This window comes from Mustela nivalis (assembly GCF_964662115.1).
Source record: "Mustela nivalis genome assembly, chromosome: X".
Classification (NCBI taxonomy): Eukaryota; Metazoa; Chordata; class Mammalia; order Carnivora; family Mustelidae; genus Mustela; species Mustela nivalis.
This window is the reverse complement of record NC_139040.1, coordinates 104,398,407-104,416,450: the sequence shown is the minus strand read 5'-3', so window position 1 is coordinate 104,416,450 and position 18,044 is coordinate 104,398,407.

Below are 18,044 nucleotides of genomic sequence, written 5' to 3'. Positions count from 1 at the left end.
CAGAAGTTACTATCAACAGTTATATGCCAATAAGCTAAGCGACCTAGATGAAATGGATGCATTCCTGGAAAACTACAAACTCCCAAAATGGAACCAGGAAGAAATTGACAACCTGAATAGACCAATATCTAGTAACAAGATTGAAGCAGTGATCAAAAACTTCCCAAAAAACAAGAGGCCAGGACCTTATGGATTCCCTATAGAATTCTATCAAACTTTCAAAGAAGAAATAAAACCTATTATCCTGAAGCTGTTTCAAAAAATTGAATCAGAAGGAAACTTCCAGAGTCTTTCTATGAAGCCAGCATTACCCTGATCCCCATACCAGGCAAAGACCCTACCAAAAATGAGAATTTTACTGATGAATGTGGATGCTACACTCAACAAGATCCTAGCCAACAGTATCCAACAGCACATTAAAAAGATTATCCACCATGTCCAGGTGGAATTCATCCCTGGGTTACAAGGATGGTTCAACATTTGCAAATCAATCAATGTGATTGAGCAAATCAATTAAAGAAGAGAGAAGAACCACATGGTTCTCTCAATTGATGCAGAAAAAGTATTTGACAAAATCCAGCATCCATTCCTGATTACAACACTTCAAAGTATAAGGATAGAGGGAACATTCCTGAACGTCATCAAATCTATCTATGAAAGACCACAGCAAATATCATTCTTAATGGGAAAAGCTGACAGCCTTCCCTCTGAGATCAGGGACATGACAAGGATGCCCACTGTCGCCACTCTTGGTCCACATAGTATTAGAAGTCCTAGCAACAACAATCAGACAACAAAGAGAAATAAAAGATATTCAAATGGGCAAAGAAGAATTCAAACAATCTCCGTTCAAGGATGACATGATACTTTATATGGAAAACCCAAAAGACTCCACCCCCAACCTACTAGAACTCGTACAGAAATTCAGTAATGTGGCAGGATACAAAGTAAATGTACAGATATCAGTGGCTTTCTTATACACATACAATGGAAATACAGAAAGGGAAAATAGAGTATCGATTCCCTTTACTATATAGCACCAAGAACCATAAGATACCTGGGAATAAACCTAACCAAAGAGGTAAAGGATCTGTACTCAAGGAACTACAGAACACTCATGAAAGAAATTGAAGAGCACACAAAAAGTTGAAAGACCATTCCATGCTCTTGGATCAGAAGAATAAACATTGATAAAATGTCTATACTGCCTAGAGCAATCTATACTTTTAATGCCATTCTGATAAAAATTCCACTGGTATTTTTCAAAGAGCTGGAGCAAATAATCATAAAATTTGTATGGAATCAGAAAGACCCCGAATCACTAAGGAAATGTTGAAAAACAAAAATAAAACCACGGCCATCACGTTACCTGATTTCAAGCTTTACTATAAAGCTGTAATCACCAAAACAGCATGGTACTGGCATAAAAACAGACACATAGACCAGTGGATGAGAGTAGAGAGCCCAGATATGGACCCTCGACTCTATGGTCAAATAATCTTCGACAAAACAGGAAAAAATATACAGTGGGAAAAAGACAGTCTCTTCAATACATGGTATTGGGAAAACTGGATAGCTATATGTAGAAGAATGAAACGACCACTTTCTTACACCATACATAAAGATAAACTCAAAATGGATAAAAGAGCTCAACGTGAGAAAGAAATCCATCAGAATCCTAGAGGAGAACATAGGTAGTAACCTCTTCGGTATCAGCCACAGCAACTTCTTTCAAGATATGTCTCCAAAGGCAAAGGAAACAAAAGCAAAGATGAACTTTTGGGACTTCATCAAGACCAAAAGCTTCTGCACAGCAAAGGAAACAGTCAAGAAAACAAAGAGGCAACCCATGGAATGGGAGAAGATATTTGCAAATGACAGTACAGAAAAAAGGTTGATATCTAGGATCTATAAAGAACTTTTCAAACTCAACACAAACAAAACAGATAATCATATCAAAAAATGGGCAGAAGATATGAACAGACACTTCTCCAATGAAGACATACAAATGGCTATCAGACACATGAAAAAATGTTCATCATCACTAGCCATCAGGGAGATTCAAATTAAAACCACATTGAGATACCACCTTACACCAGTTAAAATGGCAAAATTAGCAGACAGGAAACAACATGTGTTGGAGAGGATGTGGAGAAAGGGGAACCCTCTTACACTGTTGGTGGGAATACAAGTTGGTGCAGCCACTATGGAGAACAGTGTAGAGATTCCTCAAGAAATTAAAAAGAAAGCTTCCCTATGACCCTGCAATTGCACTCCTGGGCATTTACCCCAAAGATACAGATGTAGTGAAAAGAAGGGCCATCTGTACCCCAATGTTTATAGCAGCAATGGCCACGGTCGCCAAACTGTGGAAAGAACCAAGATGCCCTTCAATGGACAAATGGATAGGGAAGATGTGGTCCATATACACTATGGAGTAATATGCCTCCATCAGAAAGGACGAATAACCAACTTTTGTAGCAACATGTAATGGACTGGAAGAGATTATGCTGAGTGAAATAAATCAAGCAGACAGCGTCAATTATCATATGGTTTCACTTATTTGTGGAGCATAACTAATAGCATGGAGGACAAGGGAAGATGGAGAGGAGAAGGGAGTTGAGGGAAATTGGAAGGGGAGGTGAACCATGAGAGACTATGGACTCTGAAAACCAATCTGTGGGTTCTGAAGGGGCGGGGGGTGAGAGGTTGGGGGAACCAGGTTGTGGGTATTAGAGAGGGCACATATTACATGGGGCACTGGGTGTGGTGCAAAAACAATGAATACTGTTACGCTGAAAAGAAATTTAAAAAATGAAAGAAGTAAAAAAAAGAATAAAAAGAAATCAATAAAATAGAAACCCAAAGAACAGTTGAACAAATCAACGAAACTAGGAGTTGGTCCCTTGAAAGAATTAATAAGACTGATAAACCCCTGATAAAACTTATTAAAAAGAAAATAGAAAGGACTCAAATTAATAAAATCATGAATGAAAGAGGACAGATCACAACCAACACTAAAGAGATACAAACAATCAAAACAACATATTACAAGCGACTATACACCAGCAAATTGGACAATCTGGAAGAAATGGATGTATTCCTCGAGACCTATAAACTACCAAAACTGAACCAGGAAGAAATAGGAAACCTAAACAGACCTATAACCAGTAAGCGGATTGAAGTAGTCATCAAAAATCTCCCAACAAACAAGAGCCTAGAGCTAGATGGCGTCCCAGGGGAATTCTACCAAACATTTAAAGAAGAACCAATACCTATTCTCCTGAAACTGTTCCCAAAAATGGAATTGGAAGGAAAACTTTCACAGCCATTTTATGAGGCCAGCATTACCTTGATCCCCAAACCAGACAAAGACCCCATCGAAAAGGAGAATTACAGACCAATATCCCTGAAAAACACAGATGCAAATATTTTCACCAAACTGCTAGCCAGTAGGATCCACAGTACCTTATAAGGATTATTCACCAACCACAACCAAGTGGGATTTATTCTGGGCTGCAAGGTTGGTTCAACATCCGCAAATCAATCAATGTGATACAACACATTAATAAAAGAATGAACAAGAGCCATATGGTACTCTCAATAGATGCTGAAAAAAGCACTTGACAAAGTATAGCACTCCTTCCTGATCAAAACTCTTCAAAGTGTAGGGATACAGCGCACATACCTCAATATCATCAAAGGCATCAATGAAAAACCCACAGTGAATATCATTCTCAATGGGGAAAAACTGAGAGAGTTTTTCTGCTAAGGATATCCACTATCACCACTGCTATTCAACACAGTACTAGAAGTCCTACCCTTGGCAACAAAAAGAAATAAAAGACATCCGAATCGGCAAAGAAGTCAAACTCTCACTCTTTGCAGATGATATGACACTTTATGTGGAAAACCCAAAAGACCCCACTCCAAAACTGCTAGAACTCATACAGGAATTCAGTAAGGTGTCAGGATATAAAATCAATGCACATAAATCACTTGCATTTCTATTCACCAACAGCAAGACAGAAGAAAGAGAAATTAAGGAGTCCATCCCAATTACCATTGCACCCAAAACCAGAAGGTACCTAGGAATAAACCTAACGAAAGAGGCAAAGAATCTTTACTCAAAAAACTATAAAGTATTCATGAAAGAAATTGAGGAAGACACAAAGAAATGGAAAAATGTTCCATGTTCCTGGATTGGAAGAACAAATATTGTGAAAATGTCTAGGCTACCTAAAGTAATCTACACATTTAATGCAATCTCTATCAAAGTACCACCATTTTTTTTCTCAGAAATGGTACAAATAATCCTAAAATGTATATAGAATGAGAAAAGATCCCAAATACCCAGAGGAATGTTGAAAAAGAAAACCAGAGTTGGTGGCATCACAATTCCTGACTTCAAGCTCTATTACAAACCTGTCATCATCAAGACAGTATGGTACTGATACAAAAACAGACACATAGATCCATGGAACAGAATAGAGAGCCCAGAAACGAACCCTCAACTCCATGGTCAACTAATCTTCAACATAGCAGGAAAGAATATCCAATGGAAAAAAGACAGCCTCTTCAACAAATGGTGTTGGGAAAATTGGACAGCCACATGCAGAAGGATGAACTGGACCATTTCCTTCCAAGACACACAAAAGTAGACTCAAAATGGATAAAAGACCTCAATGTGAGACAGGAATCCATCAAAAATCCTTGAGAACAGAAGCAGCAACCTCTTCGACCTCAGCTGCAGCAACTTCTTCCTAGAAACATTGCCAAAGGTAAGAGAATTAAGGGCAAAAATGAACTATTGGGACTTCATCAAGATCTAAAGCTTTGGCACAGCAAATGAAACAGTCAACAAAACCAAAAGACAACTGACAGAATGGGAGAAGATATTTGCAAATGATAAGCCAGATAAAGGGCTAGTATCCAAAATCTATAAAGAACTCATCAAACTCAATACCCAAAGAAAAGAACAAATAATGAAATCAAGAAATGGGCAGAAGACATGAACAGACATTTCTGCAAAGAAGACATCCAGGTGGCCAAGAGACACATGAAAAAGTACTCAACATCACTTGGCATTGGGGAATACAAATAAAAACCACAGTGAGATACCACCTCACACTAGTCAGAATAGCTAAAATTAACCAGTCAGGAAACAACAGATGTTGGTGAGGATGTGGAGAGAGGGGTACCCTCTTATACTCTTGTTGGGAATGCAAGCTGGTGTAGCCACTCTGGAAAACAGTATGGCGGTGCCTCAAGAAGTTGAACGTAAAGCTACTCTACAACCCAGCAATCACACTACTGGGTATTTACCCTAGAGATACAAATGTAGTGATCTGAAGGGGCACATGCACCTGAATGTTTATAGCAGCAATGTCCACAATAGCCAAACTATGGAAAAAGCCTAGATGTCCATCACCAGATGAATGGATAAAGAAGATGTGATAAATATATCTTCTTTATCCATTCATCTGGTGATGGACATCTAGGCTCTTTCCATAGTTTGGCCAGACACATAGATCCATGGAACAGAATAGAGATAATATTATATATAATATTATAATATATATTATATTTATATAACATATTATATAAATATAAATATCTATATAAATATATTTATATATAAATATAAACATATATATATATAAAATGTAGCCATCAAAAGAAATAAAACCTTGCCATTTGCAGTGATGTGCATGTAACTAGAGGGTACCACACTAAGCAAAATAAGTCAATCAGAGAAAGACAATTATCATATTATCTCTCAGATATGAGGAATTTGAGAGGCAGTGCTGGGAGTCAGGAGGTAGTGAAACCATAGGAGAATCTTAATCTCATGAAACAAACAGGGTTGCTGAATGGTGTGGCAGTAGGGATAGGGTAGTTGGGTTATGGGCATTGGGGAGGGTATGTGCTATGGTAAGTGGTTTTATATGTATAAGCCTAATGATTCACAGACCTGTACTCCTGGGGAAAATAATAAATTGTGTGTTAATTTAAAAAAATAGCTTGTGAAAAACCAATGTTCCTGCTACAAAACACGTAAAAAAGCCAGATTTTTAAAAGATATATTCAAACATATATCTTCAATGGCATCTCATCAGATTACTACTGAATCCGATAGAAACTGAGGAACCAAATCCCTACTAATAAGTCAACTGCAGATAAGTGAGCAGATATTCTATGAACTGAATTTTTTTAGGGAACATTTGCTAATTCTTGGCATGGAGGAAGATGCTGCAAATCTACTCAACCACCACTTTTTTTTTTTTTCCTTAGAGGCAGTAGAGCCAGAAGAGCTTTTGGCAGCCTCAAAAAGAGAGGAAAAACATGTAAGTTTGGGGCTACTAAGGCTTCCAGGACCTGAGAGACCAACATACCTAATAAGAAAGAGAAGGCAGAATATGAAGTCAAGTTTCACTTGAGATATTGCTTAATAATTAAGCTGTTTGTGGACAAAAGGCAGAGAAACTAAGCTAAAGTGGCTAAAATTCAAGTACAGGTTTCAACAATCTCTTGATGTTAAGAAGGCACAAATGGTAATCAGAACATACCATGGAAAAAGGAGTCTTAGAAAATGCCCTAGGGGGTTAGTTGGAACTGTAAGAATACTATCTTGAGGGAGAGATGGGAAATGAAAATAGAATAAACCTGTCAGAAACTGTAACCCAGTCTTAGTCTTCTGAGTCCTTGTTCAAATTAAGATCATCCTGCACTTAGTTTATCAGAATATGATGGAGTAAAGCCACTCTAGAGGAAAAGAGCATTGTGCAGAGACTTAGACTTAACACAATGTGTAGAATTCCTAAGAAAAATTTCCAGTATATCAAAAAAAGATCAAAAGTCAAATAAAACAGACAACAGCAAAAACAGTGACAAATATAGAACCGAGCATGAGACATATAAGACACCTGAAAATGATTAAGATAAAGCAGTTAGAGTCATGAAAGAAAGAGGAAAGTGTAGGGTAGTAATGCAAAAGATTAGGACTGAGTTTTCTCCCAAATTGATTAACAGCATCAAAACACAAGTTCAAGAAATTCTACAAACTAAGCAGGGTAAATATAAAAGCCAACCTATAGTCATAGCACAATGAAATTGAAAAACAAAGTCAAAGAGAAAATTCAAGGTCAGAGAAAATGGAAACACTGACTTCAAGAAAGAAAATAAAAACAAGTATAAGGGACAAATAACCATTATCAAGATGAAAAAGAGAGCATAAATGAAGATTTTAAAGATTTAAAAAATAAAATAAGAATATTTTATGAATATATTTATACAGATAAGTATGGAAATTTACATGAGAAAATATCCCCAGAAACACACAATTTACTAAGACTGGCACAAGAAAACAAAACAAAACAGAGCAGTGTTATATCTATTACATTATTTTAATCTGTACTTAGAGCCTTTTGCACACACATGCACAAACACAAACTTTTGAATATATGGCTTCATTGGTTAATTCTCTCAAATATTTAGGGAAAAAAATACAAACTATTCAGACACATCCAGATTATCCAAAAGTATGAGATGGGAGGATCATATTTCAAATCATTTAATGAGATCTATATAACCTAGATAACAAAACCTGACAAAGATGTTGAAAAAAAAAGGAAAGAACAGACCAATTTTTCTCATGACTATAAATGCAAAAGTCTAAATAAATATCAATAAATTGAAAATTATTCAATACAATTCACATTAAAAGAAAAATTTCAAAAGTATGTGTATCCGATGATTATCAAACAGTTTCATGAAAAAGCATTTTATAAAACTCAGTATCTACTTATGAATATCCATTCATGACAAAAAGCTATTAGCAAGGCAAGAATAATAAAAGTTTTCTTATATTCAAAAAAACAAAACCAAAAAATTGAACATGCATCATAAAGATAAGTTGATAATTTTCCTTGAATAAAAATATCAAGACCAGAATATATTTTGTTTTTTATATTTACTTCTATTCAGTAGATAGAGAAAAATATTTCATAATCACAAAAAAAGAAACAAAAGACTCATTACCTGCAGAATTGACAACCTGAATAGACCAATATCTAGTAATGAGATTGAAGCAGTGATCAAAAACCTCCCAAAAAACAAGAGCCCAGGACCTGATGGATTCCCTGGGGAATTCTACCAAACTTTCAAAGAAAAAATAACACCTATTCTCCTGAAGCTGTTTCAAAAAATTGAAGCAGAAGGAAAACTTACAGACTCTTTCTATGAAGCCAGCATTACCCTGATCCCCAAACCAGGCAAAGACCCTACCAAAAAGGAGAATTTCAGACCAAAATCACTGATGAATATGGATGCTAAGACTCTCAACAAGATCCTAGCAAACAGGAACCAACAGCACATTAAAAAGATTATCCACCGTGACCAGGTGGGATTCATCCCTGGGCTATAAGGATGGTTCAACATTCGCAAATCAATCAATGTGATAGAACAAAAAACTGGTCTGTAAATTCAATACCTTCCCAGTCAAAATCATAACAGCATGTATAAATTATGGCTGTGTGTAAATTAACAAGCATCTTATAAAATATATATGAAAATTCAAAGGGAAAATGTATCTAAGAAAATTTTAAAGAATAAAAGTAAAGCTAGCACACTAACAATATCAAATATGAATTTCATAGACAGTTACAGTGATAAAGATAGTTGTGCTATTCATATAAAGATAGCAAAAGAGAAAAATGGAGTGTAATAGAAAGTCCAGGAAGATATGCACTCATATATGGTTGCTTGAATTATGACAAAGTTGGCATTCCAATGCAGTAGAAAGAAGATACTAAAATTCAAAAACTATAATAAAATCTCAGGAACACGACAAGGATGCCCACTCTCACCACTCTTGTTCAACAGAGTATTAGAAGTCCTAGCAACAGCAGTCAGACAACAAAGAGAAATAAAAGGTATCCAAATTGGTAATGAAGAAGTCAAACTCTCTCTCTTTGCAGATGACATGATTCTTTACATGGAAAACCCAAAAGACTCCACCCCCAAACTACTAGAACTCATACAACAATTCAGCAACGTGGCAGGATACAAAGTCAATGTACAGAAATCAGTGGCTTTCTTATACACTAATAATGAAAATAAAGAAAGGAAAATTAGAGAATCGATTCCATTTACTATAGCACCAAGAACCATAAAATACCTGGTAATAAAACTAACTAAAGAGGTAAAGGATCTGTACTTGAGGAACTACAGAACACTCATGAAAGAAATTGAAGAAAACACAAAAAGATGGAAGAACATTCCATGCTCTTGGATCAGAAGAATAAACATTGTTAAAATGTCTATACTGCCTAGAGCAATCTATACTTTTAATGCCATTCCGATCAAAATTCCACCGGTATTCTTCAAAGAGCTGGAGCAAATAATCCTATAATAAAATCTCATAGAGATTTTTATATATTTGGTGTACTTGTTTCTAACATTAATTAAATATAATTGTATGTATGCATTATTTCTATAAATTTTACACTTCTAGAGAAAGCACTTCCTTAACCAAAAATTTTTTGCATTTAAGTTTCGCTTCCAAAATAAGCCAGCAAAGTGTGGTACATTGGTTTCCTTCCCATTTCCTTTGCCTCTCTGGTGGATGTTGGAGAAGAAAGGCTGAGTGAGTAATGATGTCTAATAACATCACTAATTCACCATGATTTTTACTTACCAAAAATCAATAAGGACATATTTTTGAACTACATTTAGACTTTATGTAGTTAAGTCTTCTATTTCTCTTCTTTTCCAAAACCAAATTTTAAGTACATTTAGTCTACTGAATATACTTACATTGGCATCAGTGACTTCAATGTTAACAAAGCATGTAATATTCTTTTTACACTCACTCATGCTGACTTTAAAGATATTGTTGCCCTACACCTCAAGGCACTTAGAATGCATATCAGTGTATTTTCCTCCCAGAGTTATGAGAGATTATAATGCATATAAATTAAATTTGTGTTTCACCCTATGTGAGAAATTTCAAGTTTCTTCTCATTTAGGATACTAAAAAAATGACATCTCAAAAAAAGTATTTGGCATAATTTTTCTCTTTTTTAGGCCCTTAAACTCAAGGGAGATGATAATAATTCATAACCAAGAAAATATCTAAGAATACACAAGTTTAACTGTTTTTCTCTGCTAGAAGGCTGACATCTGGATTTTTTATTACAACTTAAATGTATTTTATTACAGGAATTAAAACATCCATTGGGGGTTAATCCAATACATTATGTTATGGAGAGATGTTTAATAATTCTGTACTATGTTTCAGGTATAAAATTAAAGTTTGAAGCTAGAAATGAAGGGAACATTACAAAATAAGTGTGTATCTCTCAGAACAAAACTATCTATAGATGGTAAAACCTAACATGAAGTTTACAAAGAAAATCTTTAGCATGAAATAGAACAATCACATATTCACTAACAAGAATATAATTTATTAAGAACCTGAAAGACTAGGTTCTAAGAACAAGCATAGTCTCAAGAATAAAAGATATGAGATTAATGTGTTAATAACTACATAATTAAGGTAAATGCCATAATAGAAAAAAAAAGTAGTAGAAACACAGAAACCATTATAGTACATAAAATCTCTTGATATTGTAGTATGTAAGATTTCATAAATTAGTTTATTGTTTCCTACAAAATATCTAATCCTAGTAAACAGTTGTTTTCATACTTGCAAGAATCTGTGAAGAAATTTTCAGACCAAAAAGCAATATTCAAAGCCACATGGAAATGTCAGTAAAGAAATGAACTAACAACCAATAACCAGTAATTAAATTGAAGCATTAATCAAAAACCTCCCAAAAAATAAAAGTCAAGGGCCAGATGGCTTCCTTGGGAAATTCTACCAAATTTCTACCAAAATTCTACGAAACATTTAAAGAAGAAATAATACCTATTAACCTGAAGCTGTTTCAAAAAATAGAAACAGAAGGAAAACTTCCAAACTCCTTCTTTGAGGCCAGCATTACCCTGATCCCAAAACCAGTTAAAGACCCCAACATAAAGGAAAATTACAGACCAAAATACTCAACAAGATCCTAGCCAACAGGATCCAACAGTACATTAAAAGGATTATAGAGGGCACGGATTGCATGGAGCACTGGGTGTGGTGCAAAAATAATGAATACTGTTATGCTGAAAATAAAAAAAAAATTAAAAAAAGAAAAAAAGGGTGGGGGAAAATTAAAGGATTATTCACCATGACCAAGTGGAATTTATTCCTGGGATGCAAGAGTGGTTCAATACTTGCAAATCAATCAACGTGATACAGCACATTAAGAAAAGAAAAGACAAGAACCATATGATCCTTTCAACTGATGCAGAAAAACCATGTGACAAAATATAACATCAGCCCCTGATTAAAACTCTTCAGAGTATAGGGATAGAGGGAACATTCCTGAATATCATAAATACAATATTTGAAAAGCCCACAGTGAATATTGTTATCAATGGGAAAAAGCTGAGACCTTTTCCCTTAAGGTGAGGAATATGACAAGGACGCCCACTCTCACCACTATTGTTCAACATAGTGCTAGAAGTCCTAGCCTCAGCAATCAGACAAGAAGAAATAAAAGGCAACCAAATTGGCAAAGAAGAACTCAAACTCTCTCTCTCCACAAATGATATAATATTTTATGTGGAGAAAAAAAGAGTCCACTCCCAAATTATTAGAATTTATAAATTATTAGAACTCATACAACCACTCTGTTAGACTGCATGGACCTTATCAATGATAGAGATATCATGAGGAAATCTCATGAAACAAACTGAGGGTTGATGGAGGTGTTAGGAATTGGTGTTGGGTTACATGCTATGGTGAGTATTATGAAATGTGTAAGCCTGATGATTCACAGACATGTCCCCCTGGAGCAAATAATGCATTATATGTTAATTTTTTTAAAAGGGAAGGGGCACATGCAGTCCAATGCTCATACCAGCAATGTCCACAATAACCAAACTGGAAGGAGCCCTTCAAAAGATGAATAGATAAAGAAGATGTGGTACATATATACAATGGAATATTATTCAGCCATCAGAAAAGATAAAAACCCACCATTTGCATTGACATGGATGGAACTGGAAGGGATTATGCTAAATAAGTCAGAGAAATACAGTTATATGGTTTCACTCAAATATGGAACATCAGCAATAGCACAGATAAACATTGGGGAAGGGAGGGAAATCTGAAGGGGGAGAAATCAGAGAGGGAGATGAACAATGAGAGACTATGGACCCCAGGAAAAAAACTAAGGGTTTCAGAGGGGAGGGGGCCCTGGGGAGCCTGTTTCTTCCACTCCCTCGTCCCTCCTCCCCTGCCACTTGTGTGCTCTCTCTCACTCTCTCTGTCTCTATTTCAAATAATAAATAATTAAATAATTAAAATCTTTGAAAAGAATAAATAAAAACTATTTTTGTTTTATGGTGCCTGTGTGGCTCAGTTGGTTAAGTTTCTGCCTTTGCCTTAGCACATGATCCCAGGGCCCTAGGGTGGACCCTAATGTCAGACTCTCTGCTCAGCACAGAGCCTGCTTCTTCCTCTTCCTCTGCCTGCCCCTCTCCCTGCTGGGTACTTGCTCTCTCGCGCGCGCGCTCTCTCTCTTTCTCTGTAAATTAAATAAATAAAATCTTTTTTTAAAAAGCTATTTTTGTTTTATAGAAGTCAGATGTATAGTCTAAATGTTAATGTATAATGTGTACATTTAAAGTAATGAAAAATCACAATGAATATGTACACACAGAATTATGGAAAATAACTGCAACTAGTAGGAGGAGAGTAGGACTGTCTGTGCAAGAGCAATTTTTAAGCATGAACAAATGCAAATTTCCAGGCAATGGCTTGATGCCATAATGATGTTATGGAGTAATATGCTTAACATTTCTGCAATACTGAAACCTTGAGAATTTCAAATTATTGTATAGAAGGCAATTTTGTCCTGCCCACTGCTATCCTCTTGTCTTTAAATCAAGAGCTAAAATGTACAAAATACTCTAAGGGCAAAAAAGAAATTCAGAGATACATGACAAGATTTGAGTATATTAACTTATCAGATTTAGTTCTTTAGAAAGGACTCTGTCTGGAATAATATAGATGAGTGCCTCTGAATAATGAAGACACTAATGAAACATCTACAGGTTGTAACTCCATCTGCTCTTCTGTTCAATTTGCTTTGTGAGTTAAATGGTGAAACAGGAGTCAAGGAGTGATGAGGGAAAACTGTTTCAAACCAGACCAGACGGCTCTATAAAATTCTTAACAGCTTCAATTTGTACAATTTTGTGTAATAAGATAAAGAAACTTCTAAACAGGAAAGAAAATTTATAATACATCTTCAAAGTTTACTTTCCAAAAGAAATCGGCAGCAGGAATTTGGTTTCCCGTTAATAAAGCACCAATCACATACATATCCTAGATTCATCCAATAGTAAATAAAAAAGAGACAAAAGATGACTTGCTACTCTCTCATTTTCAGTTCTATCGGACTTTTTCTTAAGACTTTTATAGTAGTTATCACAGTGCTACCCAGAAACAATATTTCTCAAGGTTGAATTAATTCAGGGGTGCCTAGGTGGGTCAGTAGATTAGGCCCCTGCCTTCAGCTCCAGTCATGATCTCAGGGTCCTGGGATCGAGCCTCCCATCAGGTTCTCTTCTCAGCAGGGATCCTGCTTCTCCCTTTCTCTGCCTGCTTCTCTGCCTACTTGTGATTTATCCTTCCCTCTCTGTAAATAAATAAATAAAATCTTTTTTTAAAAAAAGGTTGAATTAATTATGAAATTGGTCATATTTTATTCTCCCTGCTTCATGTAGCATCAGTCAAGGATTCAGTAAGAAGAAACAAATTAATGGAATGCAATTTTAAGCAACTGGAAGAAAATGCTATAGTATAAAAATGATAAGATATATTGGATTAGTTTCCTTATGATTCTGATGTTGAAAAAGACTTTGCCTCTATCTTTTTTTTTTAATTTTTAATTTTTTATAAACATATATTTTTATCCCCAGGGGTCCAGGTCTGTGAATCGCCAGGTTTACACACTTCACAGCACTCACCAAAGCACATACCCTCCCCAATGTCCATAATCCCACCCCCCTTCTCCCAAACCCCCTCACCCCAGCAACCCTCAGTTTGTTTTGTGAGATTAAGAGTCACTTATGGTTTGTCTCACTCCCAATCCCATTTGTTTCATTGATTCTTCTCCTACCCACTTAAGCCCCCATGTTGCATCACCACTTCTTCATATCAGGGAGATCATATGATAGTTGTCTTTCTCTGCTTGACTTATTTCGCTAAGCATGATACACTCTAGTTCCATCCATATTGTCGCAAATGACTTTGCCTCTATCTTAAACTTTCTTTGATTTGACTGTAGTTTGAAAAATATGTTAGTATATTTAAAAAGGAAAAGTCATCCTATCACGGTGATCTCTAAAGTTCTTCCAGTTCTTTATCAGTTTCTACAACAGTTTCTTACCAAGTTCACTCAGGACACTAGGAAATCTAGAAAATATTCATGTGTCTTTTCAAAATCTAGTCAGTTATATAGAGAATAGTTTAAAATTAACTTGCACCTTACTGTCCATCTAAAATTATTTTAATTATATGACTTTGTATTATACTCTTGAACTTAGCCATTTTGGCAATATAGTACCAAACAGTGAATGAGGGAGTGGATCCATCATAATGAGCAGCAGAATACAGAGAGGATGTACTCCAAAGGCTATTCAAGATCCTGTATTTCATAAGTCCAAAGAAACTGTCTATAGAAAAACACTATTGGGACGCCTGGGTGGCTCAGTTGGTTAAGCAGCTGCCTTCAGCTCAGGTCATGATCCCAGGGTCCTGGTATAGAGTACCACATCGGGCTCCTTGCTCGGCAGGGAGCCTGCTTCTCCCTCTGCCTCTGCCTGCCTCTTTGTCTGCCTGTGCTTGTTTGCTCTCTCTCCCTCTGTCTCTTACAAATAAATAAATAAAATCTTTAAAAGAAAAAAAAAGAAAAACACTATTGTCATCTGTTATTAATGATTACAAAATGTTAAATTTTGTGTTTGGACAAAGTCCCTCTCCCACAAGCTGAAGGTTTAGTAGATTCTAATTTTTTTAAAAAATATTTTCTTTTTATTTGAGAGAGAGAGAGCAGAGCTCGAGAGAGAGCACACACGTGGTGGAAGGGGCAGAGGGAGATGGAGAATCAGGGCCCCACTGACTGGTTAGCCTTAAATGGTGCTCCATCTCAGGACACTGGCATCATGACCTGAGCTGAAGGCAGACACTTAACCGACTGAGCCACCCAGGTATCCCCTAAATTTTTAATCATAATAATCATAAAACTTTTTAAAAGTTTTAATCATAACAACACAACGTTTTAAAAAGTTGCATTTCATAAAACAGCATTAAAATCTTTCTTATTACAAGTATACTCTTTGTAGATAAAAGTCTACATAAAATAATACAAAATAATTTTTCAATGTGTACAAGTCAGTTTTTCACCACATAAATGTTTAACAAAAAGAATATAAATAAGACCAAAAATATTCAGATATTTCAAGGTCAACTAAGAAATTAGGGATCCATTATTTTACCAAGTATTCAGTTTAAGTAGATAAGCACTTTCAAGGATTTAACAAAATGAATGTATTCAATGGTTTTGTAAAAATTATTTTATATTTGAGGGTACATCTTTTTTAATATAAGATAGGCTGTCTTTTCACCTGAGATTAGTGTGTTACTAAATACTACACTGGTTTATAATGAGTGAAATATTCACTACAGCTGAAGACGATGAGCAGCTGGGAGAATGAGTGAGTTCATCCTTAGGAATGATATGGACTCTACCTGATGTCATACACTATAACCCACTATATCCACTATAAGGAGAAAGGAAAAAGTTCAGAGAGCACTTTTAAAATCTAGGTCTTGGAGATAAAAGTTATGCATTGAATAATAACAAACAGATACTCAAGAAAGCAGTCACAGTAGCATGAAAGTAGTCATGTATTTAAGGAAGTACAAGAAAAAATCATACATAATATTCATTATTTATAGTAATAATAATATGATAATGACCCAAGTAAAGAGCACTCACCAATGATAACTATGTGTCAGAGGCCATATAATTACTTTACATATATAGTAGAGTCAAATATTATTTATGGTAATATGGGCAAATATTAATAATGCATGAGTGTTAAAATCATTCCTTCTTGTAGCCAGGACTCTTCCTCTAAAGGGAAAGAGTCTTACTTTATTTATATATATTCCCAGTTTCTACTTTGTTGTAAAAATTCTCACTAATGTGTGAAGAGGAAACAATGACAAACTTTTGAAATGGAGAAGAGATTAGTGCTTTCTAGAGAAAAATAAGTGTAGTCAGTGAGAAGACAGGTGGTGATTGTCAAAAGTCAATACAAAGAAGTCTTGAGGTGATATATAATTATTTAGTTTCTTGACTGTAGTCCTAGATAGAAAAATGTACACATAGGTAAAACTGTATAAAACTAAATAAACATACAAACATGAGCAAATACACACATACAAACACACATACATATCAGACCAAATAAAACTGAGGAGATATAAATAAGATACATGGATTGCATCAATGCTACTATCCTGGTTTTAATATAGTACCATAGTTTTTATAAGTGTTACCATGAGGGGAAACTGGATAAAGGGTACATGGAACCTCTTTTTATTATTTATTACAACCTCATGTGAATTTACAACTATCTCCATGAAACATACCATTTTAATTTTTAAAAATAATATAACTGGGCATTTTTAAGGATTATGTTCCATTTGATTTCATATTATTGCCTGCTATAATAATTTAGGGGTAAACTGAAACAGACGTTGTTGGAAGTATTGAAGTATTATGTAGAAGGCCTCCCTATATTTTGTTTATTTCTTCCAGATATTGAACACAATAGACAGATACCTGTCTTCCACTACCAATTCTACAAACAGTTAAAAGTGTCTTTGAGAAAAAAATATGATGACCCTGGCCAGAGTGAAGGAACAATCTATTAAGGTTAGCTAGAGAATAGAGAATACCATTAAGAATAAAAAGAATGGTCCATATATATTAAACACTTATGTGTCACACATTGTGCTACTGGTATGTTCTTTAAGTGTTTAATAATCAAAACAATACCTCGGGAGGAGTCAAGATGGCGGAGAAGTAGCAAGCTGAGACTGCTTCAGCTAGCCGGAGATCAGCTAGATAGCTTATCTAAAGATTGCAAACACCTGAAAATCCATCGGCAGACCGAAGAGAAGAAGAACAGCAATTCTGGAAACAGGAAAACAACCGCTTTCTGAAAGGTAGGACCGGCGGAGAAGTGAATCCAAAGCGACGGGAAGATAGACCCCGGGGGGAGGGGCCGGCTCCCGGCAAGCGGCTGAGCAACCGCGCACAAAATCAGGACTTTTAAAAGTCTGTTCCGCTGAGGGACATCGCTCCAGAGGCTAAAACGGGGCGAAGCCCACGCGGGGTCAGCGTGGCCTCAGGTCCCGCAGGGTCACAGAAGGATCGGGGGTGTCTGAGTGTCGCAGAGCTTGCGGGTATTGGAACGGGAAAGCCGGCTACAGAAACAGAGCCGACAGTAAGCTCACAGCTCGGTGTTACCTTGAACCGATCGCAGGCTCGGTGAGCTCAGAGCGCGGCCGGAGGTCAGGCAGACGGGAATAACTGGGCGCTGTTCTCTGAGGGCGCACTGAGGAGTGGGGCCCTGGGCTCTCGGCTCCTCCAGGCCGGAGACCAGGAGGCCGCCATTTGTGTTCCCGTCCTCCGGAACTCTACGGAAAGCGCTCAGGGAACAAAAGCTCCTGAAAGCAAACCCGAGCGGATTACTCACCCCGGCCCCGGGTAAGGGAGGTGTAATTCCACCTGGGGCAAAGACACTTGAGAATCACTACAACAGGCCCCTCCCCCAGAAGATCAACAAGAAATCCAGCCGAGACCAAGTTCACCTACCAAGGAGTGCGGTTTCAATACCAAGGAGAGCAG